Raw genomic sequence first — 27,948 nt, 5'->3', positions numbered from 1 at the left:
AACAAGATTACATTTTTAATAAAAGTTCTCCCATCAAAGAAAAGCCCAGTAACTGATGGCTTTGGTGCAGGTTTCTACCAAATATTAGAAGAAAAAATAGCATGAATTCTTCTCAAACTCTTCAAGAAGATTGAAAAAGAGGGAATTATTCTAAACTCCATCTACAAGGTTAGCATCACCCTGATACATAAAAAAGGAAAACTACAGGCCAATATTCTTGATAAACATAAATACAAAAATATTCAATGAAATCCTATCAAACTTAATCCATCAACACATTAAATACCTCATTCACTATGATCAAGTGATATTTATCCCTGGGTTGTAAGGCCGTTTCAACATATGAAAATCAATAAACCTAATACAACACATCAAGCAGAATAAAGGTCAATAAAACCATATGATCATCTCAATAAACACAATAAAAGCATTTTATATAGCTCAACATCCTTTCATGATAAAAACTCTTAGCTGGTTAGGTATAGAAAAAGTGTACCTTGGTCCAGTAAAGGCCAAATATAGCAAACTCACAACCTACCTGATATTGAATGGGGAGAAGTTGAAAGCTTTCTCTTTAAGATCTTCAGCAAAACAAGGATGCTCGATTTCACCACGTTTATTCAACGTGATACTGGAAGTCCTCACCAGAGCCATTAGGTAAGAGAAAGAAATGAAAATCTGTTTAAAGGGCCAGAGAAATAATAAAACATTTTTATTAGTTACTTTTTCAGCATAACAGACCACCGCTAAACGTAGATACTTAAATAATCATTTACTTAGCTTACAATTTAATGGTTTGGCAATTTGTTCAGGAGTCAGCTTGATGTTTCTTCTAAGCCAACTCAACTGAACTTGGCTAGTTTACTTAGTCAAATGCTGTGTCAGCTGGAGATGAATAAATTGTGATGATCTTATCTGAGACAGCTAAAATAACTGGAGTACTACTACGCATGGTACCTGATTCTCCAGCAAGCTGGCACAGAGTGGTTCACATGTTGGTTGAATGCAGAACAATTCTCTGAATAGCCTTGGGGCAGCCCAATTATTCTCACTTTCTCATTTGCAGGTTTCAAGGTTAACTATAAAATGTGTTGGGAATGAAATGTTTTAAGGTAACGGGGAGCTGGCTAGAACAATCTGGCTCTGTTCCAATGCTCCCCTAGAAACAGGATGTTCTTCAATGCTTTAGCTCAGCAGGCACATTGCCTTGGGATAAGAAACACAGGGTGGACCGCTTTCCAGGGTTCCTCAGCTGTGATACAAGTGGGACACACACAGCCAAGACTCCATCTGCTCCAGGTGGCTTTCCTGAGGCTCAGGAGACTGGCTCACAATAAATTCTAGGGTTCTGTTGTTTCTTGCTACCTATCTGTAAGTTAATATATCCACTTGAAGTAACTTGTCTATGGATTTTCTCCCTTCTAAACTCAAACAAGTTGGTACCCAGTGCATGATGAAACTGATTCACAGTTGAAGACTTGCAAGACTGTTAAAGGGACAGACCCCATTGCAAAGTTCTATTTTAAAGCTTTATGTTTAGTAACATCTCACTGGACAAGCCAAGTCACATGCTTAAGACCAGAATCAATAAGGGAAAGAAAACAAATTTACCATGTGATATGAGTTGTTGCAAAATTTTGTAGCCATTTCAAAAGTATACTACAACACAGATGATTATCAAAGCACAACAAATTTAGAAAACATGCTAATCTCTATTCTCCCCAGTGATTTTTCAGTCAATATTTTGTTCCCAAAATGGAGAGTTAAAGGTGCCAAAAAGTATATAAAGGGCTCATTTGAGCCTTTGCTAAAAGAACCATTATGCTTTTAACCTCATCACAGTGCTAGTCAGTTCATGCCTTCAGTCTAGACCTTCATAATCCAATATGGTAGTCACGAGGCACATGTAGCTATATACATTTGCTTTTAAATTATATATGTGTCAGCTGGAGATGAATAAATTGTGATGATCTTATCTGAGACAGCTAAAATAACTGGAGTACTACTACGCATGGTACCTGATTCTCCAGCAGGCTGGCACAGAGTGGTTCACATGTTGGTTGAATGCAGAACAATTCTCTGAATAGCCTTGGGGCAACCCAATTATTCTCACTTTCTCATTTGCAGGTTTCAAGGTTAACTATAAAATGTGTTGGGAATGAAATGTTTTAAGGTAACGGGGAGCTGGCTAGAACAACCTGGCTCTGTTCCAATGCTCCCCTAGAAACAGGATGGAATTTGAATCTATCAGAGTAAATGTGTATTTGGATGTTAGTTTTGACCAAGTTCCTAGGGACCCCAATGTTTATAATTATTGGCCTCAATCTAGATTGACTACACAATTTTTAAATTAGATTAGATTAAATTAAAATTTTACTTCCTTTGTCACACTAGCCACATTTCAAGAGCTCAACAGCCACACACTAGTAGCTACCATATTAGACAATGCAGAATAGTACAATTTCATCATTACAGATAATTCTATTAAACAAAATTTGTCCAGAAACTGGCCTGTGAGCATAAGATTAAATGCTAGAGATTTCAAACAGCTGAGCAATGTTTTTCAATATGAAGGGTTTTCTCAATGCCACATTATTAATTGTATTTTTTACCTCTGAGAAATTTCAGTTGATTAAGAGATTATAACGATGAGTGTGGGTCCAGGCGCAGTGGTTCACACCTATAATCCTAGCACTTTGGAAGGCCAAGGTGGGTGGATCACGAGGTCAAGAGATGGAGACCAGTCTGACCAATATGGTGAAACCCTGTCTTTACTAAGAATACAAAAATTAGATGGAAGTGGTGGTGCACGCCTATAGTCCCAGCTACTCGGGAGACTTAGGCAGGAGAATCACATGAACCCAGGAGGTTGCATTGAGCTGAGATTGCACCACTATACTCCAGCCTGGTGACAGGGTGAGACTCCATCTCAAAAAAAAAAAAAAAAAAAAAATGAGTGCACCAGAAATTAGGAATTTCTTCTTTTTTCTGGAAGTGACACTTTTGACATCTGTCCACAATTAGCCTGAATTAGTCACATTTATCTCACGACATCTTATACAGTTTTGCACTTTCTTTTTGTTAAAATTGTCACTAGGTATTTTAATTTTTTAGCTGTTGTTATTGTAGCATTTTATTATGTATTGAATTGGTTATATTTGGGTAGATTGTTTTCTGTATGCTAATTTTATATCATGAAAATGTTTTCAGTACTTTTTCCATTGTTTTTTAAGTTCTCTATCTCTACAAATAGAAGTAGCTTTAGCTTCGTTCCCAGTTTTTACCTCTAATTGCATTCTCTTGCTAGCTGCTCCCACTGACATTATTACAATCCCAATCAGGGGGTGTCTCCGTAATAAAGCAGCAAAATGAAATGTTCCCAGTGGGCAAAACATCCAACAATACAGTTTCCCACATTGCCAACAATAAAATGTAACCAGAGTTTTGAATCTACTCTAAATTATAAGCAGTAGCCAACAGCTTTACTTGATGACGGAAGGCACAAATGGAACATGACTAGGGCATATGACGAAAACCTCTGGAGAAAAATTATGTAGATAGGCTTCTCAATATGTCGAAAGATATTAATTATTTACTACTTGTATGAATCCTCATCCAAAGACATCCAGTGCAGAGGAGCATCAAACAGACAATATGATTTTTCCTGGATGTCTATCAGCTTCCTTCCCTAGCCACCCTGTATTTTCTCAAGGGAACCATTTAATAAGTAGAGATAGAATAGGAATGCAAGCTGTGCTTAAAATCATGAATATGGATTATACCTATGACTGGTCTGGTCATCAACAATGCTAAAAGGCTCCCTTCCAACAATATAAACCAATGGTGAGTCCCTTATTTAATTCTCTTGGGGGAAGCAGCTATCCATCTGGTGACAGGTTGATTATATTCGAATCCTTCCTTTATTGAGAGACAACAATTTGTTTCTACTGGAATAGACACGTAATCAAGGAATGGATTTGATTTTTCTGTCCAAAGTGTTGCTGGCAGCTTCACCATCTGTGGACTTATGGAATGCCTACATACTCACCATCCAATGCAAAAACTGCTTTAAAAGAAAAGAATGCATTTTATACCAAAAGAAGGCCAGCATTGAACTTCTCCTTATGGACTCAACTTTCCTGATGAAACAATGTACCAGTGCTGTCTTTATCACCAGAAATAAACTCATTAATGCCTATAAATTGAACTAGATCAGAGGCCCAATTTCAGGAAACCCATAACTAATTTAGAAAGTACATTCTTAAAATTATGTTCTTCGAGGACCACGTTCAGTACAAAAATCTAAATCCATTAGCTTTTGACCAGAGAAGAGGTTTAATGCAAAGAACTGATTTATATGATTATGTGGGATGGCTCAGCAAGTGCAAAAGTTTCTGACAGGCTGCTGAGGGGCAAACTAAAATTCTCATGCTCAAGTTAAAGCTGCTATTCACAGATCAAATATCTTCTTCAGGAAAGCCTCAAATTTGCTCCTAAGGTTCTTCTGTTTCTGTTTATATGCATGCTGTTTCCTCCATTACATTAAGACATACAGGATATATAAGATAATCTTTCATGAAATTAAATGAAGACATATAGAATATATAAGATAATCTCTCTTATTTGAAGTCAACTGATTAGGGACTTTAATCACTTTAACAAAATATTTTCACAGCAAGACCTATACCTATACTAGTATTTGTTTGATTGAATATGAACTGTGGCCTGGTCAATTTGACATACACAAAAACATACTGTCCATGATATATATATATATATATATATATTATATTGTTTATGCTTTCTATATTTTTATTGAATTTTTGCCTTGATATATCTTTAATTAAGAAAGATGTTTTATTGCTGTGTAACAGATTACCACAATCTTACTGGCTTAAAATAGCATAAATTCATTTCTCACAATTTCTGTGAGTCAGGAATCCAGTGGCAGCTTAGCTGGGACCTCAAATTTAGTGTCTTTCATGAGGCTGCAATCAAGGGGTCATCAAGAGATGGGGTCTCATCTGAAGGCTCCACAGGTGAGAACTTACTTCTAAGGTCATTCACATAGTTTTGGTTCTTTTTGAGTACTTGGACTGAAGGCATCATTTTCAAATTGACTGAAGGCCTGACACTACTCTCAGTTTCTTGTCATAGGGACTTCCTCAAATGGCAACTTTTTCATGAAAGCCAGAAATGGAAGGTGTATGCTAGCAAAGCAAAAGTCAGTCTCTTATAATCTCATGTCAAAGTGACACTTTACTAAACAGTGAAGTATTGTGTATGATAGAAGAAAGCTAACTAAGGAAAAAGAATCATTATCAGGCTATAAATAGCAGGCTTTGAACATGTAGGGGTAATCTTAGACATACCTATTACAGGTGTATTGAGTCTTGTTATTCAGGTATGTCTATCTAATTCTTCTTACATTACCTGTAGTTTACTTTTGTGAAAACTTTCATATAAATATGTTTATAATTATTTTTTCTATGTATATAAAACACCAGCCCCTCTCATCTTATATCTTAGAAGTTCATCTTGCAAATAATTATATCAGTGATAAGTAATTATGAAAACATGTAGGTTAACTTAAAAAATCTAGGTACTCAGGAAATTAAAATAATGTAATATTTTCCAAATTTTGAAGGCACATTTAACTAAAATATTTGAACTTGGGACATTATATGCTCAGCCATATGATACTCATTTGTCTTTTAAGAAGAAATAGATAGTTTTTTGTACATTTTGCTAATAATGCTTCATTTCTCCATTAAATAATTTTTATTGTTTTGTTCAGTAGTCTCTTGAACATCTGAACTTTATACTATATACATCACTAAAATATTATTAGATTACACAAATCACAAAGTGTAGAATCAGTAATGCCCCAAGGAGGGGGTGCTTATTAAAAACACAAATTTTCAAACATTAATTTGTAAGCAGATTTCTTCTTTACTACATTATTTTAAGAAAATAAAGACATAACTTTATTATCATCATTACCCCCTCCTGCATTTAAAGTCTTAGTTATCTCTTTATTTTCTATCTTTTATAGTTCCTGCTTTTCCGAACACTTCTATAGGAGGAGTTGGTGAAGTTATAACATATTCCAACTGCAAGACTAATCTATTCCAAATTAAAAACTGATATTGGTACTTCTCCTAGAAAATTGCTAGCTGCCAATTATCAATCTACTGGAAACTCCCAGTGGCTGTGGGGCCTTGCACCATAACCAACAATACGACCCTACTTGTGTCTTCCTCAAACAGTTTTGTACGAAGTTCTAATGCCTTCATCCTTCATTGGTTTCAATTTACTGCATCCCATCTATAGAAGTATATGGTCACCCCTTGAGAGTGTGCCTTTTATTTTTCGTTACCAAACTCAGAGGGTTGTGCCATGGATCATTGTGTCATCCAAAGTTATTATGATGAAGTTTTAACTTCTGATATGACTGTAGTTAGAGATAGGGCTTTTAAGAGGTAAAGTTAAATGAGCTCATAAAGGTAGAGATTCTAACCCAATAAATTGAGAGGCCAAATAAGAAGAGGTAGAGAGAGATTCCTCTCTCTTTGTGCACACATACCAAGGAAAAGCCACCTGAGAATACAGGAGAAGGCAGCTGTCTACAAGCCAGGAAGAGAGCCGCTCACTAGGAACTAAATTGGCTGGCACCTTGGTCTTGGACTTTCCAATCTCCAGAACTATAGGAAAATTTTTTCTGTTGTTAATGTCATCTATTCTCTGGAGTTCATTGTGGCAGCCCTGGCAGAATAAGATGACTTACATTCTGGAACAAGTGTGACATGTCTGCCATTCTGGAAACCTCCCATTTCTAACATCCATGGCCACTCACCTTGATCCTTAGGTCCTGAGAACATTGCATTGCTTCTCTTTTAGTCACCAATCTACATGGTGGACAGAGTGTAATTGTGATTATATAAAGACAGCAGCAAAGAAGACAAAGAATACCGCTCAGCACAAAGAAGAATATACAAAGCAAGAAATGCAACATAGTTCTCAGTAGAAGACTCCATATCAAATGTCCAAGCTTTCGGTTTAGTCCTCACAGAGTTAGTCAACTTCCAATAATGCCATCTGCCTAGAAAGGTGCTTTCATCAGGCAGTTAGTTAAGCTGACTTAGCTTTTCCTTATAGCTTTTGGACTCTTCCAGCACTTTTGAAAACCCTAGGTATGTACTTATCTCCCCAGTGGGCACAAGTAACTGGTAACAATCTCAGTAAATTCCTGTGCACTTGGTAATAGATGGTTGCTATTTCAGTAATATCTCTCTTTTTCATCACTTATCAAGCCTAACGTCTATCCTTTGAGTAAATTACACATATCCTCATTCTACAATAAATAACATGAATATGCCTACATTTAAGAGTCATTAATATAAAGAATCTAAAATACATGTGGCTTAATCTGACACTCTTCATTGTGTTTTAGAGACATTTTAAATGGCCATAAATTTTTTTTAGTGAGTCACTGAAAGATGTAAAAATAGATTTTATAGTTCACTTTTTTCCTATTAAAAATATTTTAAAAAACAAAAAAAAGTATAGATTATTTGGAATCATTTTGTATTTTCCTTTCCCCAAAATTCTTAAAACATCACTAAAAATAAACAATTTGTCATCAATTTCAAATAAAATATCTAAAAGTATTAATTATTTTTAAGAAATCCAAACTGGGATATGTCTGTACCACTGAGCCAGTCTTCCTGTGTCCTTATTGGTTCCATTCACTCATGGAGTCATTTATATGCTAAAAAGTGTTGCTAATATAGATGAACTGTTGTAATATGTTATAATGCTTAGATAACGTGATTACAGTAGCTTAATATTTTTAAGCTTATTCCATTATGATGAGATAATAAATGAAATTTGGCTCTTAAACTATTCAAAAGAAATTATACAATTGCATATCCATTGCACATTCAAGAAAACAGCAGAAAAAAGTGTACATAATATATCCAGTAAGTATTGCAATAAAATGGAAATTTTTGAAACTTCCTGTTGTTTTAACATTGTAGTAATCATTTTTGGCATATATGTGAACAATATGTAGTATATTTGAAATTGTTTCTGCTTAATCTTCAAAAGATATGTATTTTTCAAAAAAAAGTTTTTTTTTAATAAGATTAAAAGATATAAGCAGCTAAGCTGTAAAAAAAAAAAAAAAAAAAACTAAAAACTCGTAACTTACAAATTCTTTCATCCCACCAACTTTGATTTTTGAGTACTTTCCAGAGGAAATTATTTTCAATTTTTTTAGTTACAGTCTACTATTTATCTATTTAGTTTTATTTATTTAATTATACACTACTGTTGTTTGGTGCTTTAAGTAATAATCTGTTGATAACTTTTATGGTAATTAAAAATTTTCCTCTCAAACCCCAACTTCTTCACAACAATGCCACAATTTCACAATATTTCAAGTTAAATTATTATAAATACTTAACATTATTATAACTATATTAATATTTCTAATGTCTAATTTGCATAGTTATAATAATGTAAATATTTATAATGTCTGTTAATAAACAAATTCTAATTGGAGGGTCATTATACAGGAGTGGCTCTACCACTTTAAAGTCCTACAGACACAAACCAATGGCTAATGTAAACAGTAAACTGGAAGTCAAACTTTAACCAGTCAGAAACCACCAACTCTCCTGTAGGAATTTTTCATTCTAACCAAACAAATTTGTTTTCTTCGTCTTCATTCTGTAATCACTTTATGGAAGTTTCTTTCTTAACCCTCTCACCTGAAATACTGACCACTTGTGATCTGCTGACTCTCCATTAATGAATTGCTGAATGCTCAAATAAACTCTAACATTTAAATGTGCTTTTCTTTTGACCACTTCTGAGTCAGGTAGTATTTCCTTTCTCATAAAATTTCAAATTTTTACTACAGTTAAAAGTTACTTCATTACTCATTTTCTGCTCTCTCCCCACCCCCATTTATCAATTTTATATCTAGATTGATAGATAGACGTTTTGGATGAAGACACAGCCAAACTCTATCATTCCACCCTTGTCCTCTCCCAAATCTCATGTCCTCACATTTCAAAACACAATTATATCTTTCCAAAAATCCCCAAAAGTCTTAGCTCATTCCAGCATTAACCCCAAAGTCCAAGTCCAAAGTTTCATCAAAGACAAGGCAAGTTTTTTTTGCCTTTGAGCCTGTAAAATCAAAAGCAAGTTAGTTACTTCCTAGATGCAATAGGGTTGCAGACATTGGGTATATACACCCATTCCAAATGGGAGAAATTTGATGTGGCTCTGAAGACTGGAGGAACACTAGGGTCCTTTGTCTCTCGCCAATTAGATGAACAACATGGACACACGTGGGGTGCTTTCAAGGAGCAGAAAGTTTAATAGGCAAGAAAAAACAAAAAGCTCCCTCATAAGAAACAGAGGGACAGAGGCTCTGAGTAGAGAGAGAAAACCTCAAGTGCGGCAGAAAACAGTCGATTAGGAGGCTGGAGGAAACAGTGTCTTATTTGCATAGGGCCCAGGGAATTGGTTTGACCAGGTGTGTCATCCACAAAGTCTCCAAAAAAAAAACTGGTCCTTCCACCCTAGCCTTGCACTATGCAAATGCAGGTCGCCATGATGTCCTGCACAAGTGGTGTTATCTGGAGGCAGCCATGATGTTTGGATCACCTGGTGAAAATAAGAAAGCAGGAATTGCAATGTTGGATGGACCCAGTTTCTAATGGCCAGAAATTGCATATCACAGCACGCCAGCCTGGCCCTTCAAGCCATTTTTCTGCTAGAAAAGAAACATTTCTGGAGCTGCTTTTAAAGAAAAAAAAAAAAAAAAAAAAACCTTACCTAGGACCCCTTACCCTCTCTTTCTGCCTTAAATAATTTCTTAACAACTCCTGTAACAAATTGGCCCAAACAAACGGCCACAGGCCCCATGCAAGTCCAAAATTCGATAGGGCAGTCATTAAACCTTAACCTTCGAGAATGATCTCCTTTGACTGCATGTCTCACATCCAGGTAATGTTGATGCAAGATTTGGGCTCCCATGGCCTTGGGCAGCTCTTGCCCTTGGATTTGCAGGGTACAGCCCCACACCTGGCTGCTTTCATGGCCAATGTTGAGTGTCTGCCACTGTTGCAGGCACACGTGCAAGCTGTCGGTGGAGCTATCATTTTGAGGTCTGGAGGACAGTGGCCCTGTTTTCACAAATCTGTAGTGGGGACTCTCTGCGAGGGGGCTCGGATCCCATATTTCCCATCTGCACTATGAGGGCTTCAACTTGTGTCTCGACATCCAGGCATTTCCACACATCCTCGTAAATTTAGGCAGACATTCCCAAACCTCAATTTTTGACTTCGGTGCACCTGAAGGACTCACACCATGTGGAAGCTGCCAAGGCTTTAGGTTTGCACCCTCTGAAGCAATGATCCGAGCTGAACCTTGGCCCCTTTTAGCCATGGCTGTAGCTGAAGAAGCTGGGATGTACTGAACAATGTTCTGAGCTGGACAGAACTGGGGGACCCGGGTTGGCCCATGAACCTATTTTTCCTTCCTAGGCCTCTGGGCCTGTGATAGGAGGGGCTGCTGCAAAGGTCTCTGACATGCCCTGGAGACATTTTCCCCACTGTCTTGGTAATTAACATTTGGGTGCCGTAGCAGGCTTGAATTTCTTCCCAGAAAATGGGTTTTTCTTTTCTATCACATAATCCGGATGCACATTTTTCAAACTTTTGTGCTCTCCTTTCTCTTGAATGCTTTGCTGCTGAAGAATTTCTTCTGCCAGATACTCCAAATCATCTCTCTCAAGTTCAAAGTTCAACAGATTTCTAGGGCAAGGGCAAAATGTCTTCAGTCTTTTTGCTAAAGCAAAAGTTTCAGTTCCCAAGAAGTTCCTCATCTCCATCTGAGACCCCTCAACCTGGACTTCATTGTTAATATTACTATCAGCATTTTAGTCAAAACTGTTCAACAAGTCCCTAGGAAGTTCCAAATTTTCCCACATATTCCTGTCGTCTAAGCCCTCCAAGTCTCTAGGATGTTCCAAACTCCCACATTATCCTGTGTTCTTCTGAGCCCTCCAAACTGTTCCAACCTCTCCCTGTTACCCAGTTCGAAAGTTGCTTCCACATTTTCAGGTATCCTTATAGCAGCACCCTACTCTCTGAAGTACTGACTTCCTATATTAGTCTGTTTTCATGCTGCTATGAAGAAATACCCAAGACTACATAATTTATAAAGAAAAGATATTTAATTGACTCACAGTTCTGCATGGCTGGGGAGGCCTTACAAAACATACAATCATGGCAGAGGGGGGTGCAAAGGCGTCCTTCTTCATGTGGTGGCAGGAGAGAGAAGGGCAGAGCCAAGGGTAAAATCTCCTTACCCAACCATCTGATCCTATGAGAACTCACTATCATGAGAAAAACATGGGGTTAATTAATGAATCAATTATCGCTCACCAAGTCTCTCCCATGAATGACACATGGAGATTATGGGATCCACAAATTCCCTTTTGGATGTTTAATCTTCTGTTCATATAGTATAATTTTCTATCTTTTCTGTCTTATTTTCCATCCCTTTGTCATTTAAGGGCATTTTAAAAGGTTATCTAATTATTTCATTAATTTTATTTTAAGCTGAAAGAGCATATTTGAATATCTAGGAATTTTTCTTACTCATTTATTTTTTATTTTGCATAGGATTCTATATTTAATATTTAAACATAATTATCCTCTCTTAATACTCTTAAAACAGTTTTTTTTCAAGTTTTCTTCTGTTTGTATTTCTCATATATTTTATTGTTATTATTATTTTGGCCTCTGTCCTCACTGAAGGAGACTTTTATCAAGTGTGTGACTATCCCTTTTAGTTCATTTATATTATAAAATTAGACACTGAGAACCAAATAGAAAGCTTAATATATATGTTTATGAATGGGTTTGAGGTTAGGAGACGTGAGATTATCCAATGAGAGGTACACAATAGACTATTTTTAGATCTCCTTTGCCAGTCTTTCCTTTCAATATATTCTTCCTGATTCTTTTATTTCTCTCCTTATTTCATTTAATTGTTCTGGATTTTTTTAACCCAATTTATATCTCTACTAAATTTCTAGTTGCAGATATGTTCTCCTTGGTGTCGAAAATAACAACTGATGATAAGATCAAGGGGTACCAGGACCATATTAGGCAGATACTCCAGGCTATTTTTAGAAATTAAGCTTTTATTCTGAGTGCAATTGGGTAATTGCAGAGTTTTAAGTAAAGGAATGATATTATCTAGGTAATTTTTAGAAGAAATTGCAAAATTTATTATGAATAGATTTGAGATAGGAACAACTGAACAGGAAAGAAGAAGGGAGACAAGTTAGTGACTATTAAAACAAATACTACAACAACTTCAATTTCAACTGTTGAAAGCAATCTTTTAGGCATACCTGTAACTTCTTTAGATAGCATTTGTTTTGACTAAACAGTGCTTAGAGGTACCATCTTTGACATTTCCGAGGTTTTAGAGGATTTTAGAGTCATACCCTCACCTTCACCATCAGATTATACTTTAGAATGAGTATCCTGAATGTGATTTCTGATTGGAAACCATTTCTTAATTTTAACATTTCTTGCCATTCGGAGAGACTGCAAATCTTGTAATACCAATGAGACCCAGCTACTTTTAGCTTAGCAGCTATGCTTTTAACTTATTACTGTCTTGTTACATTTTACTATAAGTGGCAAGAAGGAATAAAGACAGACTTTCAACATTATGGTTGGAAATCTCCTTAGCTAAACCACCTAGTCCTTTAGGTATGTTTTCTACCTTTCACATTACTACGGACAACAGGGTTGTTGAATGTTCTGCCACTCATTTACATGGATCTCTCTTTTTTATAGTTTCCTATAAGCATTTTTGCCTTCTGTTAAAGACTCACCAGTACCTCTCCAAAGCCCCAAATTCTATAAATGAAGTGTTTGAGGCTCAAGCTCATCACATATTTCCTTAGAATCCCTACAGTTTTGTTCAGCTCCCGCCAACTGCCGTTTCTAAAGTCACTCCTATGATGTTGCTATAGGGGTACTCCACTTCTATTACAAAAAAGTCTGCATTCAATACATATTAGTTATGTACCAGTTATCTATTGCTACACAATAAATTATTCCTGAAATTAGAAGCTTAAAGCTATAAATATTTACTATATCCTGTGAGTTAAGAATATGGGAGCAGCTAGCTGCATGGTTCTGGCTCGGGGACGCTCATGACGTTACATTCAAATGGTCAGCTAGACCTTGAATACCTTCTTCCAAGCCTTCCTATGGTTGTTGACAGGAATTGGCTTCTTATTGGCTCTTGGCTACAGACCTCAGTTTTTGCCACAGGAGCCTCTACATAGGATCTCTGAATATCCTCATGCTATGTGTGCTGGTTTCCCACAGGGTGACTGATGACAGAAGAGAGAGAGAGAGAGAACAGAAAAAGACGGTCCTCAAACAGAAGCTTCAATCTTTATGATCTAAGTTCTGATGTGATGTATCATGACTTCTTCCCTATGCCGTTAGTCACACGGCCTTTCTTGGTCCATTTTGTGCTACTCTGACAAAATATTAAAGACGGGGTAATTTCTAATGAACAGAAATTTATGTCCTTACAATTCTAGAAGCTAGGAAATCCAAGATCAAGAAGCTGGTATCTTTTGAGGGAGCATGGAAGTAGGTAAAAAAGAGAGAGAGAGAGAGAGACAAGGGAGCCAACTTGTCCTTTTATAATGAACTCACTTTTACAATAACAGCATTAATGCATTAAGAAGTGTAGACTTGGCCGGGGGCGGTGGCTCACGCCTGTAATCCCAGCACTTTGGGAGGCCGAGGTGGGCGGATCACCTGAAGTCAGGAGTTCAAGACCAGCCTGACCAACATGGTGAAACCCTGTCTCTAAAAAAAAAAAAGTTAAAAAAAAAAAAAAAAAAAAAAAGGAGTGTAGACTTATGTTTTATTCATTTCTTAGAGGTCCCAACTCTTAATACTGTAACTTACAATGGCGATTGAATGTCAGCATCAGTTTAGGAAAGGGCAAACATTCAAGCTATAGCAAGGCTCAACAATCTAGATACAATTAAAAAAGATGATAGCACTGGGACAAGGAGATCTCTGGGGGACATCTTGTAGGCTACTTACTACACTGAGTAAAACCGGGCTCCCTTTATATTTTGAGCAGCAAGCTCAGACGTTGTTTTTTGGTGAAGAAGTGACTCGTTCGAAGCAGGAAGCCTTATGATAATCAAATTTATCTTGTGGTGGAAATATCTAGCCTTGAAGACATCCAATGAACTGCAATGTCATTTTAGGAGTTGGATTTAATGTATGGAGTTTGTTTTTAATTAGCGATAGCCTACTTTCAAAGTAATGTTATTTTTTAAGAATGAAATGCATGACAGCTATCCAAAAAGTGAGGACATTTTAGAATTAAAATTTCTGCATCAGTTTTCACAAGAACCAGCAGTAATGTGAACTGGCATCCAATATAAATTAAATACAGGCTGATCTTCCTCCAGGCCATATGCATTTACATGGTCCCAGGGGAATTACTTTGGACATGATGAAGCATGGCTTTTAAAAAGCAGCTGCTGTTTTTATCAGAACCGATTTGGTTTCCCAAAAACAAAAAACACTTCCAAAGAAAATTGATGTAAACTATGAGAAGTGTACAAGTCTGAATATGAGCTAAATTTTTTGTTACTGAAACACTGAAGATTTGTAAATTATATTTTAAATAAAAAGTATATACTTCATAATTTCTGAGATGGCTAGCAAAATTTAAAAATAAAATAGCATTTTATTCAGGTGTTGCACAGGATTTGTTCATGATTCAAGTTTCCTTTCTGATTAGGACCCCAGGTCCCTCATTAAAAAAAAATGAACTATTAGTATACTCAATGGATGAATCCCTAGGATATGAGGCTGAATAAGAAAAAAAATGAAATCCTTAAAAGTTTGCATACCAAATTATTCCTTTTACATACATTATCAAAATGACCAAACTGAAGTGATCAAGAAAAGATTAATGATTGCCAGAAATTATAGAGGCAGTGGGCTTGGTAGGTATAATTAAAAAAAAAAATAGCACTAGGAAATTTCTTGGTAGTGATAGCACAGTTTTGTATCTTGATTGTGGTTGTGGGTATATTAATCGTTAAATGTGGTAAACATTAATAGAACTACATGCACACAGAGACACATGCAGACACATATACATAAATGAGAGTATAGATTATTTCAATTGACCATTGTCAGTTTCCTGGTTTTGATACTATACTGTAGTTATGTATGGAATTATCATGGTAGGAAGTTGGGAGAAGAGGATATGAGACTGCTCTGGACTCTTTTTCACTTTCCTATGAACCTATATATGGGAGACTTCTCCAGGTGGCTTGGAATGACCCAGTTATTCCTTATCTACCTGCAAGTAGCTCTAAGAATAACCATAGGATGTGTGAGGAATGCAGTATCTTGAGATAGGGAGAAACTGCCTGAAACAATCTTGGCCTTGTTCCAGTCGCACTTAGGAAATGGAACATCTTGAGTCAGAGAGGAACTGCCTGGGACAACCTGGGCTTTACTTCTCTCTCCTGTGAAAGCAAGATGCACTTCAAAGCTTTGTCCAGTGAGTCACATTGCCCGTGAGGTGTATAATCTGGGGCAGGCTGAATTTCAGGCAAAGAGGGGCAGGCTGCCTTACATGCAAAGGGGAGCAAGCTCAGTCAAGACTCCATCCTCCATGAACAGCGTTTTCCAGCCTGGGGGGACTGGCTCACAATGGAGTCTAGGTTTAATTTACTTATTTTTTTGTCCCTTGATGCCTATCTGTAAGAAATAAAACTATTTCATATAACTTGCTTCATGTAAATGTGTTCTGTCACATCAGATTCAGGCAATTGGTGAAACTGGAGCCCAAGACGCAATGGGCAGAAGTGTTAGGACTGCTATTCCTGGTGGATGATATTTGCTATCCTTTACTCTGTCAAGACTGGTTCTCTTCGACTGAGTGTGCAGCTTCGTGAAGGATGAACATGGAGCAATGAGGGAGGAAGGGGACACCCGCCTAGCCATCCAGATCAGCCGAATCAACCCTGGCAATCAATGGGGTGACAGATGTCACAGCCAGATCACCCTCACATCCAATCTGAGAGAGCATTTTTAATACCACTTTTTACATTAAATTCTTTCATAGAAATATGTAGAGCAAACACTTAGCTATCAAGAATTCAAGGAGAATATAACTATATTGAGACTAAGATTATAAATGAGAACATAGCATTTTACAGTATTAACTTATTATGACACATTTATATTATTTTAATAAAATTACTGAAGTCAGTCTTTAAACTCCAAATTAAATTATTTATGAAAGTCTGAAGCAAATGAAGTAAAAGAGTTATTACATAAGATTATACAACTAAGAATTATTACTGTATTTTTTCTGCTTTTATTATCATCAGAATCAAAGGTGCGCAAACTCTGTGTTCAATAATTTGCTTAATAGACAAAACCATGTTACAGAAGAGTAAATGTAATTATTTAACACATGAAAACATGGGCATGCTGATTAGAATTGTATATACGTTTTTCTCTGTGGTTTTTGTTTGCTCATTTTTTAAAGTAGCATGAGTACAGTATTCTTGAGAATCTTTTCAACATGTGAAGTTAAAAATATATTTCTTGGTAATTGATTGGTATTGCATTTAAAAATGGAAAAACAGGATTATACTGCATCATAAATTTATCTACTGATAGACTATTTGATTATTAAACTGAAATGTATATTTAACTATGAATCATAAAATTTACAGAAATATTGGAATAGTAAAAGGTTAAAGACATTATCTACTGAATTGTGATATATTTTATTTTCCCCTGATATTGATAAAAGTAAAATGAAACATTTTGAGTTTTTGGTTTTGAGTATTTCAAAACCAAACTTTTATCTCTGTAATTTAAAGTATGCTTTTTACACATTTTCTTTTTTTGTTGTTTTAAATATAGTAATTATTAAGCTCTGAAAAATGCAATAAGACATCAAACAGATATGTGATCACTATAAAAGAAGATCTAGAATGTTCTTTCTAGCAAAAGGAAGAGAATTAACTGAAAAGCTATTAAAATTAATAAACATTTGTTATGTAGTTCACTAATTTTAAGAAGTCAAAACAAATAGAAGTCACAACACACAATACATTATTACCAATGACCACTCATTCATTGATTTATTCAACAAACATTTTGAAAGATTACTATGTATCAGAACATGTTCTATAGAATGAACAAAATATAATTTTTTCGTCATGGAGATTATATAGCAATAGTGTAATACATAACATAAAATACCTAAGAATAACTTTATACATGACACATCAAAAAATAAACGACAACAACATGTGAATGGATAAACAAAGAGTGGTGTTTCTCTACAATGCAATACTCTACGACAAATTGTAATGTTGAGAGTAAATATATAATGCTTAAACATAGTAAACAAGACACAAAAAGTAAGGTGCTATATGATTCCATTTGCTGTATTCTGGAACCGGCGATACTGTGAGGACACAAATCATAGGGTTGATGGATTTACTGTAAAGAACAGAACATTTTTGTTGTGTATGATGGGAATGTTCCATATTTTAATTGTGGTGGTGTTATATGACTGCATATTTTCCAAAGGTCACGTATTTAAAAATTGTAAACTTTATTATATATATGAATAAGTACCTTAAGTTGTCTTAAAATGAAATGTAAGGTTGATCATAAGAAAGAAAACAATTAATTAAAATATGTACAATGAATAGAACTATTGTATAAAATTACAATCCCAGTACAAATACATTGAATTGGAGAACTTGATAAATATATAAGTTCAAACAAAAGCTTAAAAAATGTACCTTCAAAAAAAGAAAACAGGAGAAATAAGGATACAAATATTTAAGGAGACATTCCCTGAGATGTATTAAAATATCATGGGGCTACAAAAATTCTTTTTTTTTTCTTTTGTGATGGAGTTTCACTCTTGTTGCCCAGGCTGGAGTTCAGTGGCATGATCTCAGCTCACTGAAACCTCCACCTCCTAAGTTCAATAGATTCTCTCAGCATCCTGAGTAGCTGAGATTACAGGCACGCACCATCATGTTCAACCATTTTTTTTTTTTTTTTTTGTATTTTCAGTAGATACGGGGTTTCACCATGTTGGCCAGGAGGGTCTTCTAGAACTCTGGACCTCAGGAGATGCACCCGCCTCTTCCTCCCAAAGTGCTGGGATTTCAGGTGGGCGCCACTGCGCCTGTAATCCCAATTTTAATGATGTATTATGTTTGTATCAACAGACTTCAGAATTAACAATGGATCTGAATAAACAGCTCACAAAGATATACAAATGGACAATTTTTAAAAAACTTAAAGTATCAAATTGACAGCATCACAAATATGTGTGAGGGAATTGATTATTAAATAAGTCATATGTAGAAATTCAACTTTTCTGGAAATGGAAATATCAAAGTGGAGAATATAGCTTAACATTCATAGCTTAACATTCATCCAGGAATTCACAAATAAAATAAATATTATTTTTAAAAAGATTAATAAAAGTATGGTTGCATATTTAATCCTAACGAGAGTTGCTAGGTTATATTATTCCAATGAAATATTTAAAAAAAATAATTAGCCACATATTGCAATTCTGATGGTGTCTGGATTGATTTAGCAGACATGAAATTCTTCAGAGGCCTTTGGGTGATGGTCTGAAACTCTCCCACTATATGTTGAGAACCCTCACCATCACCGTTTGCTCATCGGCATTTTCATGCGATTCCTGAAGCTCGCAGAGGTTTTTCCATGTTTTTGTCTCTTCAGCTCTCCCAACAGTTTTATATGTATCTGAATATTTGTATTTAAACTTCCTTTTTTGATCTATCCAGATTATTTTCTATTTTCCTAACTAAAAATGTCTAATACAAGATTATTATTTGTATTTCATGCTTAAATTGAGGTAGGATAGTGCATTCAACAGTTTGAAATGAAGTGTCATTTCCAAGGATATTGTAAAAATATATAATTGTTCAACCTAAGACATAAATAATTATTTTATAAAACATAATTTCTTTAGTCAATTTTTATCAATTTCTGGCATAGTTCCATTTGCTCAATGATCTCTAATTTAATTTGGATATTAGATACCTGAAAGTGTTATGAACAAATTATGAGCAAAAGCAATTTCAAATGTGCATCGACTATATCTCACTACATAAAAACTTCGATTATCCTGTCAAAATTGCCCTACCAAATGTAATGTTCTCTTCAAACATTAATATGACTCACTTACAAAACATAAATCTGATGATAAAAAATAACCCCTGACCCCAGAATTTTTCATCCTAAAATATATTACCCGATGATTGAAGAAATTCTTTCTTTATAAACGAATGCCTCTTTTCAGAGGTTCTGTGAATTTTGTAGAGAAGGTGGATTTAAGCTGTTAATTTTTTTAATATCAGAAAATTTTTGCCATGTTTTTGTTATATGAGTCTTTATTATCTTTTCATGGCTGTTTTGAAGAGACTGCTGTGGATATCACTGTCTTAGAAAAAACATTAGATATTGACCTTAGCTATTGTGATTTAGAGGATATAATTTCATCAAGTTTACCAAACCCATGAAATATTAAGCCAAATTTTCATTGGCTTGAGCTATATCAGATATTGCTGGTTTTCTGTTATTCATGTGGAGAATCTTTACAAGTAGAAAATAGTCAAGCAGCCAACTTGATGATGTAATTCTCTGGAACCAAAGGCAATGAGTCTTTCAACTTAAGATCTTCACGAAGACATATTTGACACAAAGCCCCTGCTTCTCCTGAAATTTGGAAGAATTGCTTCATTCTTCCCACTCCCACATTAGCCTAAGGAAGATGTTCTAGCTTAGAAATGAACTAAACAGATCCTTAAATCTTTCGTAATTTCCGAAAAGCACTTCCATTGTAAGAGAGTTAGAAATATCCTTGAAAAATAATCAGAGAATTGTGCATAATTAAAAGCCCCATCATTTTTTCAATTTTTTTTTTTTTTACAATAAATGCACACAATGACTGTAAACGTGGATCTTCAATGCACATGATGGAGTAGTGGGGGAATAGATTGACGTCATCCATCAAAAGATGGTGCTTCTTTATTTGTATATTTGATGACAGAGTAAAAGTAAAAACAACAGCAATTTGGCAACTATAAAGTACCAAAATCTTAGATATATTAGTTGACTTTGATTCTCATAACATTCCCATGAGGAATTAATATGACAAGTTTACACATGAAAAAAAGTAGTCTTGGTAGGGAGGCAGAAACTAATAACAGCTCATTCACGTGCACATTTTGTTTATCTGTTTATTCGGTTTGTTTAGTTGGCTTTCTAACTACTGTTCCCAGCTTCTCATACAAGTAGTTGTGTCCAAATGACTAAATTGGATCAACAGAGTATAAATTTTAATATATGTGTAGAGGGGATGTGTGTCACCTCCAGTTTCAGTTAACGTGTTGCATGAGCCTTTTTCTATGTTTTTCCCTTCCGGTTTAAACAGAGAGAACTTCTAAGGAATCCAAGAAGCCATATTTTGAAACTGATAGAGCTTTGTCTGCTACCTGGTTTCCACCTGGCTTCCTAAATGACCAAATGGAGGAAGACCATTCCATTCATGCTCACACACTCTTTACAATTTCACAAGGAATAGGCAAAGGTCTACTGCGCTTGAGTCCTTACACAATTTTTGTTTTTGTATTTAAAGTTACCCTCCCCAATGAACAAAGTTAAGTAAATAGTTTCACTTCCCAAACTTGGTAAATGGAAGAATTCTTGAATCCAAATCACAGGATACCAAATCCCAATATCAATGCACCACATAGAATACTCGTGCATGCGTGTGTGTGTGTGTGTGTGTGTGTGTGTGTGTCTGTGACACTCTTTTATTTTATTTAATTCATTGGGAGTTAATCTGCTCTGGGCATGAGTTTGGCTGGTGCAGATTATTTAGCAAGAATAATTTACTTGTCTAGATATTTACACTAAAAGTATTTATACTGAAAATTATTTGTAACATAAACACTATCTAGCATCTGCAAATATTCCTATGTTACATCATATTTGATATTTTCTTTTGTTTCTGTTAAGTAGAATTTTTTTAAAAAAAATTGTGAGGAGTAAGTAGAGAATTTTCCTAAATGGGGAAAGTGGGTAGGTTTTTCTGTCTATAACTGATATGGTTTGGCTGTTTCCCCAACCAAAATTTTATCTTGAATTGTAATCCCCAAGTATTAAAGATGGGACCAGGTAAAGGTAATTGGATGATGGCAATTGTTTCTCCTAAGCTGTTCTCATGATAATAAGTGAGTTTCACCAAGATCTGATGGTTTTGTAGGCATCTGGCATTTCCCTTGCTCACACTCGCTCCATCCTGCTGCCCTGTGAAGAAGGTGACTGCTTTTGCCTTCCACTATGATTGTAGGTTTCCTGAAGCCTCCCCAGCAATGCAAAACCATGAATCAATTAAACCTTTTTTTGTTATAAATCATCCAGTCTTGGGTACTTCTTCATAGCAGCCATGAAAATAAACTGATACAGTAAGTAACACAAAAATAAAAATAAAATCATAGTCCATAGGCCCCTATTCTTCAATAATTCCAGCTAATAGGGTGATTTCTCCACACTCCAGATTAGTAGCATACCCAGACTTCCTCAAAACTGTCATTTTACCCTAATGTAGGTTCCTTCCATCCATTCTCCACATGTCAGAAAGGATGATCTTTCTTAAATGCAAGTCCGATAAAGTGCTCAATAACTTCTTCTATTAAAAGGTCTCTAATTGCTTTCAATTACCCTTTGAATAAAGTCTAACCTCTATAGTCATGATCGTTATATTCCATGCTTCAAGAGGAACAATTCCTGATCTATTATATATTATTTGTAATTAATTTTTGAATAAATTTTGAGTTTATTCCATTTTTAAATAATTTAATTTTTAATAAAAGTTGAAGTAACTTAGAATGACAGGGGCCTGGGAAGGTTGGGTGCTGAGGAAGGTTATGAGTTATATGTCAAAGTCTTTTATGAGTGGAGCAGTGGCATAACATGACTCTAGACCCTTGAAGAAAATAGCAGAGAAGTGTTCTTGAGGTGAGAAAGAGGAATAAATTATGATGTCACTGTTAGACATCATAGTCAGGTTTTAGCGAAGACCAGAGAGTTGAGAAAACATTCAACTACGAGACAAAGGTACACTGAAAGTTTTCTCTTGTTTTTCTTAAAGCCACATGCTCTTCAGGTTCTACAGTCTACTTCATACGTCTCCCAGGATATCTGATAAGCTTCAAAATGACTTAACTGTGACTCAACACTTCCTCTCCCTGTGTTCCTCTTTTGTTAATGTCATTACTTAGCATCTCTCTTCTACTTAAGCCAGCAACCAGAATTATTCCAGAATCTTGCCTTTTCTACTAGGATTTTAAGTCCTTAACATTTCTCAATTTTGTTATTCTATTTTCATCCATAGTAGCTATGCCTATATTCAAGTTGTTGTTTCTCTCAATTATTACCATAATTTCCTACTTAATTCCTGGCTTCATAGAGAAAGTGTGGCAGAGAGTTTAGAGAAAAAGCTATGTGTAAAAGCAGAAGAAACTTAGAAATGAGTTCTGTTTGTGCTCATAACCTTGGGCAAGTTAATTATATACAGTCTCTTATTTGCAAATTAAGTTTATAATAACAGAAAAAGGAGAGATTTTGTGGTAAGTTATGTTTGTAAATGGTAGCTAATATTTTCTCATTATCTTGTTTTGCCTGTGTTGAAAATTCTTTCAATTTAAAAATTGCAAAGATAATTATAAAATACAAAGTTGCCTAAGTCAATCCTTTATTGAAGTACTATCAATTATTCTATATATTTTTATGGGATTACACAATTCCATATATGCTTCCCATGGTAAAGCCCTACAGCCCTTCAATATCATATTGTTTTTTCTCCCCTGGAAATGTGTACTCTAATAACAGAATATTTAAGAGTTACCCACAGTGATTGCTCTTTTCTGTGCCTTTTTCTTATTGACACTCTAACAAACACGTTGTTCTCACCTTATTTGCCTGAATCAATTTTATGTATCCTTCAAGTCTGAGTCCATAAGTACTTCTTAAGACCTTTTCCAGACTGCTAGGATAGTCTGTTAGCTTTTTCCATAATAACATTCATATATTATTTAAATAATAATAAACACATTTAAATTTTATTTGTGATCATTTTCCCCTCTACGCTGTCAACACCTCAATATCAGAGGTTGTGACTTATCTTTATAATTACTAATACAAATGTGGAGGTGGCACAGGATAGGCATTCAGTACATTTTTAAATTGAATTTAATTTTACATTTTAGTCCCGGAATAAACTCAGATTTCTCTATATTTCTTCTGATGGCTAGAGGCTAATCTTTTGTACTCTTGATCCAAGTTAGACTATTATCCCTGATTATACATTCTAGAATTCACTCCTTTTCTCCTCCACACTCCCATAATCACATCTATGACTATCAAGCTAAATTAATTAATTTAATTTGTTGGTGAGAGAATGACTATTTTTTTTTTAAATGCCAATTTGGTTCAATTTCTTTGAGAAATATATTCTAGAATGATATTTTAAAGTTTTTTTTGAGACGGAGTTTCGCTCTTGATACCCAGGCTGGAGCGCAATGGCGCGATCTCGGCTCACCGCAATCTCCGCTTCCTGGGTTCAGGCAATTCTCCTGCCTCAGCCTCCTGAGTAGCTGGGATTACAGGCACGCGCCACTGTGCCCAGCTAATTTTTTGTATTAGTAGAGACGGGGTTTCACCATGTTGACCAGGATGGTCTCGATCTCTTGACCTCGTGATCCACCCGCCTCGGCCTCCCAAAGTGCTGGGATTACAGGCTTGAGCCACCGCGCCCGGCCTAAAGTTTTATTTCATAATGATAGTGCAATTCAATACTGTTCATAGAGATGAAAAACATTTTGCACAGTATAAAAAAAACATTTTATACAATGGAATAGGAGAAGGCTACACATGTCATTGTACACCTAGAGAAAACCTGATTGAACCACTAAAATATTTAGATGTACTTTTGTCTGTCCAAATTAATTATATATACATTTCTAGAAGAACATGAGTATGCCATGGTTGTCTGCTTTTTCAGCATCCGGCAATACATACATATAATTGACCCATCAACAATACAGAGTTGAATTGCACAAATTCTTTTATACTCAGATTTTTTAAATAAAAGATACATTGAGTGACTCTGCTTCTCATGCCCCACCTTCCATCTTCTCTACCCCTTCTATGTCTGCCACACCTGGAGACAGCAAAAGCAACCGTTCCTCTGAGGAGGAGGATGAAAGAGGCTGAGGAGAAGGAAGACCTTTATGATGATCAACTTCCACCTAATGATTGATAAATATATCTTCTCTTCCTTATAATTTTCTTAATAACATGTTTTTACTTTATTTTAAGAATACAGTATCTAATACATATAACAATATAAAATATGTGTTAATTAACTGTTTATATTATTGCTAAGGTTTCTGGTCAAGAGCAGTTAAGATTTGGGAGGAGTCAAAAGTTATACACAGATTTCTTTACTGTATGAGAGCTAGGTACTTCTAACTCACACATTGTTCATGGATCAGCTGTAGTAGTTTATATACTTCAGCTAATTTTAATGATGACAGGTTCTACAGCCCAGTAAATCATAAATGGGGAAATACCCTCAGGCAAGGCAGGCAGAACTACACAAAGAAAGGATGGAAAAAACACAGAATTAAAACTCAGAATTAATCAACTATTCATTATTCATGACTCGGACAACTTTCATTTTTTCGGTTACTTCAGTTCAGTTGTGCAGCATTGTGCCAAGTCCCTAATATATCCTGACTCTATTTTTCATTCCATCTTTCTACTCTATCTGTTGTCCCCACATAGATGGAGTGAAGATTGTTATAAATATATTTTTCCCGCAGAGGCCTCAGGTGGCTCAAAATTTGGATGACTTAAAAGTGTTTTATAAAGTCTAAACTATTATAAAAATAAAACTTACTATCATATATTTATATAATTAATTATATAATTATCAAATATTTATGTTTCTAATAACTTTCACAAGTTTAATGGACAATGATTAATCAACTAAGAAATGTGGCTTAATCAATGAAGAAATACTAGATTTATATGAGTATGCATTCACAAAATATTGCTAAATTGAAGATTATATTAAGGAAGGTGAAAAAACAGAGTCTTAAAATATATTTTGGCTTTAATTATTAAATGATCCAAATGAGATATGAAGGATTATCAAAAAAAGATGAGACATTTATGATAATTTGGGAATACGAATATCTTATTTTGGACATTATGGAAGTAAGAGAAAGGCAAAGCTCACTAGGAAGTACATAAGGTTAATTAAATGGTTACATATATTTAAATTTATATATACTCAAGGGTACCACTTCTGAAAAAATCTTACTAAATGTCAACCTTAATTATAAAACTAAAAAAATTATTAATTATTAATCAATATAATTTTAGAGGCATTCGAGATTTTAAGAATCTCTCAAATCTAACTTAAATCAATTTCAACTTCATTCCAATTGTTAATGCAGTCAGCTGTTTAGAATTCAAGCAAAAATACTTACTGTTAGCATTTTCAATATTCTTCATAAAGTCAACAAATAGCTCAAAATGTATGTCAGAAATAATGTCTATATTAGCCTATAAAAGCGAGGTGGTTCTATTATCAAAATCTTATGATTAAATATTTTACAGAGACCTTTTAAAAAAATTGTTAACATCATTTAGTTCAATGATACATGCATAGAAAATATTCCAAGAAATTGCACATACTAGTTTTCTCTTCCTCTGTAGCAATTTACCACAAACTTAGTGGCTTATACCAAAAGCAATCATTATTTCACAGTTTCTGTAATCCAGTTGTCTGGTCATGGCTTAGCAAGGCTCTGATTAAGATGTTGGCCAGGGCAGGCATGTCATCTGAAGATTTGAATGGGTAAGAGTCTGCTTCCTTCTCACTCATGTTGTTGGCAAAATTTGTTTTATTGCTGCTAGAGGATTGAAGCCCCAACTTCTTTGTCACCGTAGCCTACAGATAAACTTCAACTCCTATATGCTTCTTCCATTTCTGGAAGCTACCTGCAGTTCCTTGCCATGTGGACTTCTCATCCTGGCCTTTAACATCATCAAACCAACAAGGAGAGTCTCTAGTCAGCACCTGAGAGCAAGACAGTTTTATCTAATATAACATAATCATGGGACTGATATCCCATCCCCTGTAAATTTACTCTACTAATCAAAAGCAAATCACAGGTCCTGCCCACACCCATGAGGATAGGACTACAGGAAGTTTTTAATCAGGAGGGAGTATTATGGGAAACAACATGGAACCTTTTCACCAGACTATAGAAATAATACAAATCTAAAATTTTGAGTCAAATTTCAGGCAAGTTAACAACAAGATGTGAGGTACTCTAGACCTTCGAATCTTTGAGCCACTTATATTTTCATAGTGAGGGTTTTGGAATGTCATAGTTTATCCAAAAGCAGTGATTTAAGGAATATTAAAGGAAAGATTGTAAGTTTAGGTTAGTCTTACACATCCACTAAAATCAATTATCTGTCTCTATAAACAAACCAAAAAAAGGTAATGAGTAAAGGAAAATATAAAATAATAGCTTTTCTTTTGTATGTGTGTGATAAAACTGGTACTCTTTTTTTAAAATTATCCCCAAATGCACTTCTTGAAAATGTGCACCAAATGTACTTTTTATTTTCTGATATGTTCCCCAGAACATTTTTGTCACCAATATATATTTTTTAATTTTCCCAATACAATAGATTTAAATGGATTACTGATAAAAGGTAGAGATGTTTATAAAATTAGCAAGCCCATTTTAATTAAATCATTATAATAACAGAATCAATAGCCGATAATATTGGTGGTCAGAACAGTATTTTGCTTTTTAAAATATAAAATGTAATTAATTACTAGCCAAAGGATAAAATGCTATAGTGTAGATATAATGAATAAACATTTTTATCTTTCAACGGTGTCTGATTTTTACTTTAAAATGTGTTAAACTTATCCACACCAGCTGTATTAGTCTGTTCTTGCATTGCTAAAAAGAACTACCTGAGACTGGGTAATTTATAAAGAAAATAATTTAATTGGCCCACAGTTCTATAAGCTGTCCAGGAAACAGGGCTGGGAAGGCTTCAGGAAACTTACAATCATGCCAGAAAGTGAAGGGGCATGCACTTTACAAATCCTGAGAAAATTGCTTCCATTTAGGAAGTAAACAAAAGATATCACCACCACTACCTCAGGTAATTACCCAGGTCCTTGTTTCCCGCTCTGACACTCTGTTGTGGTAGTCCCAGAGTTGCTACAAACCTCTTATGGTTCTGGGGGCGGCCAGATTCTCACACCACTCTTTGCTCAATTAGAAAGACCACCCAATGAACAAAATGGGTCTCCAAAATACACCTTTGTTGCTTAGCTGACAATTACTTAGGGCAATAAGACAGATAATTAAATGATTAATAGTCTATAAGGGGAAAATAAATAAAAATAAAACAATTGAGATTATAAAAATGCAGAGCAAACATTTTCTTTTTCTAAACCACGACTAATGACTGACAAATGTGTTGAAATGCTAACATCCAGGAAATTAGCTAGCAGCATTCTAGCCGTGATTAGATTTTAAATGAGTTAAAAATCCTTTAAATGTTCAAGCTGCCAGGTTTGGATCCCCCACAAAATTTAAAAGAATAAAAAATAAATAAAAACGAAGGAAAAAAAGGCACTTCACCTTATAATCTAGTGAAT

The sequence above is a fragment of the Aotus nancymaae genome, unplaced genomic scaffold, assembly GCF_030222135.1.
Source record: "Aotus nancymaae isolate 86718 unplaced genomic scaffold, 86718_ANA_hifiasm-v0.15.2.pri h1tg000014l, whole genome shotgun sequence".
In the NCBI taxonomy this organism is placed as follows: domain Eukaryota; kingdom Metazoa; phylum Chordata; class Mammalia; order Primates; family Aotidae; genus Aotus; species Aotus nancymaae.
The sequence above is the reverse complement of the archived record's forward strand: the minus strand, read 5'-3'. Positions refer to the sequence as shown.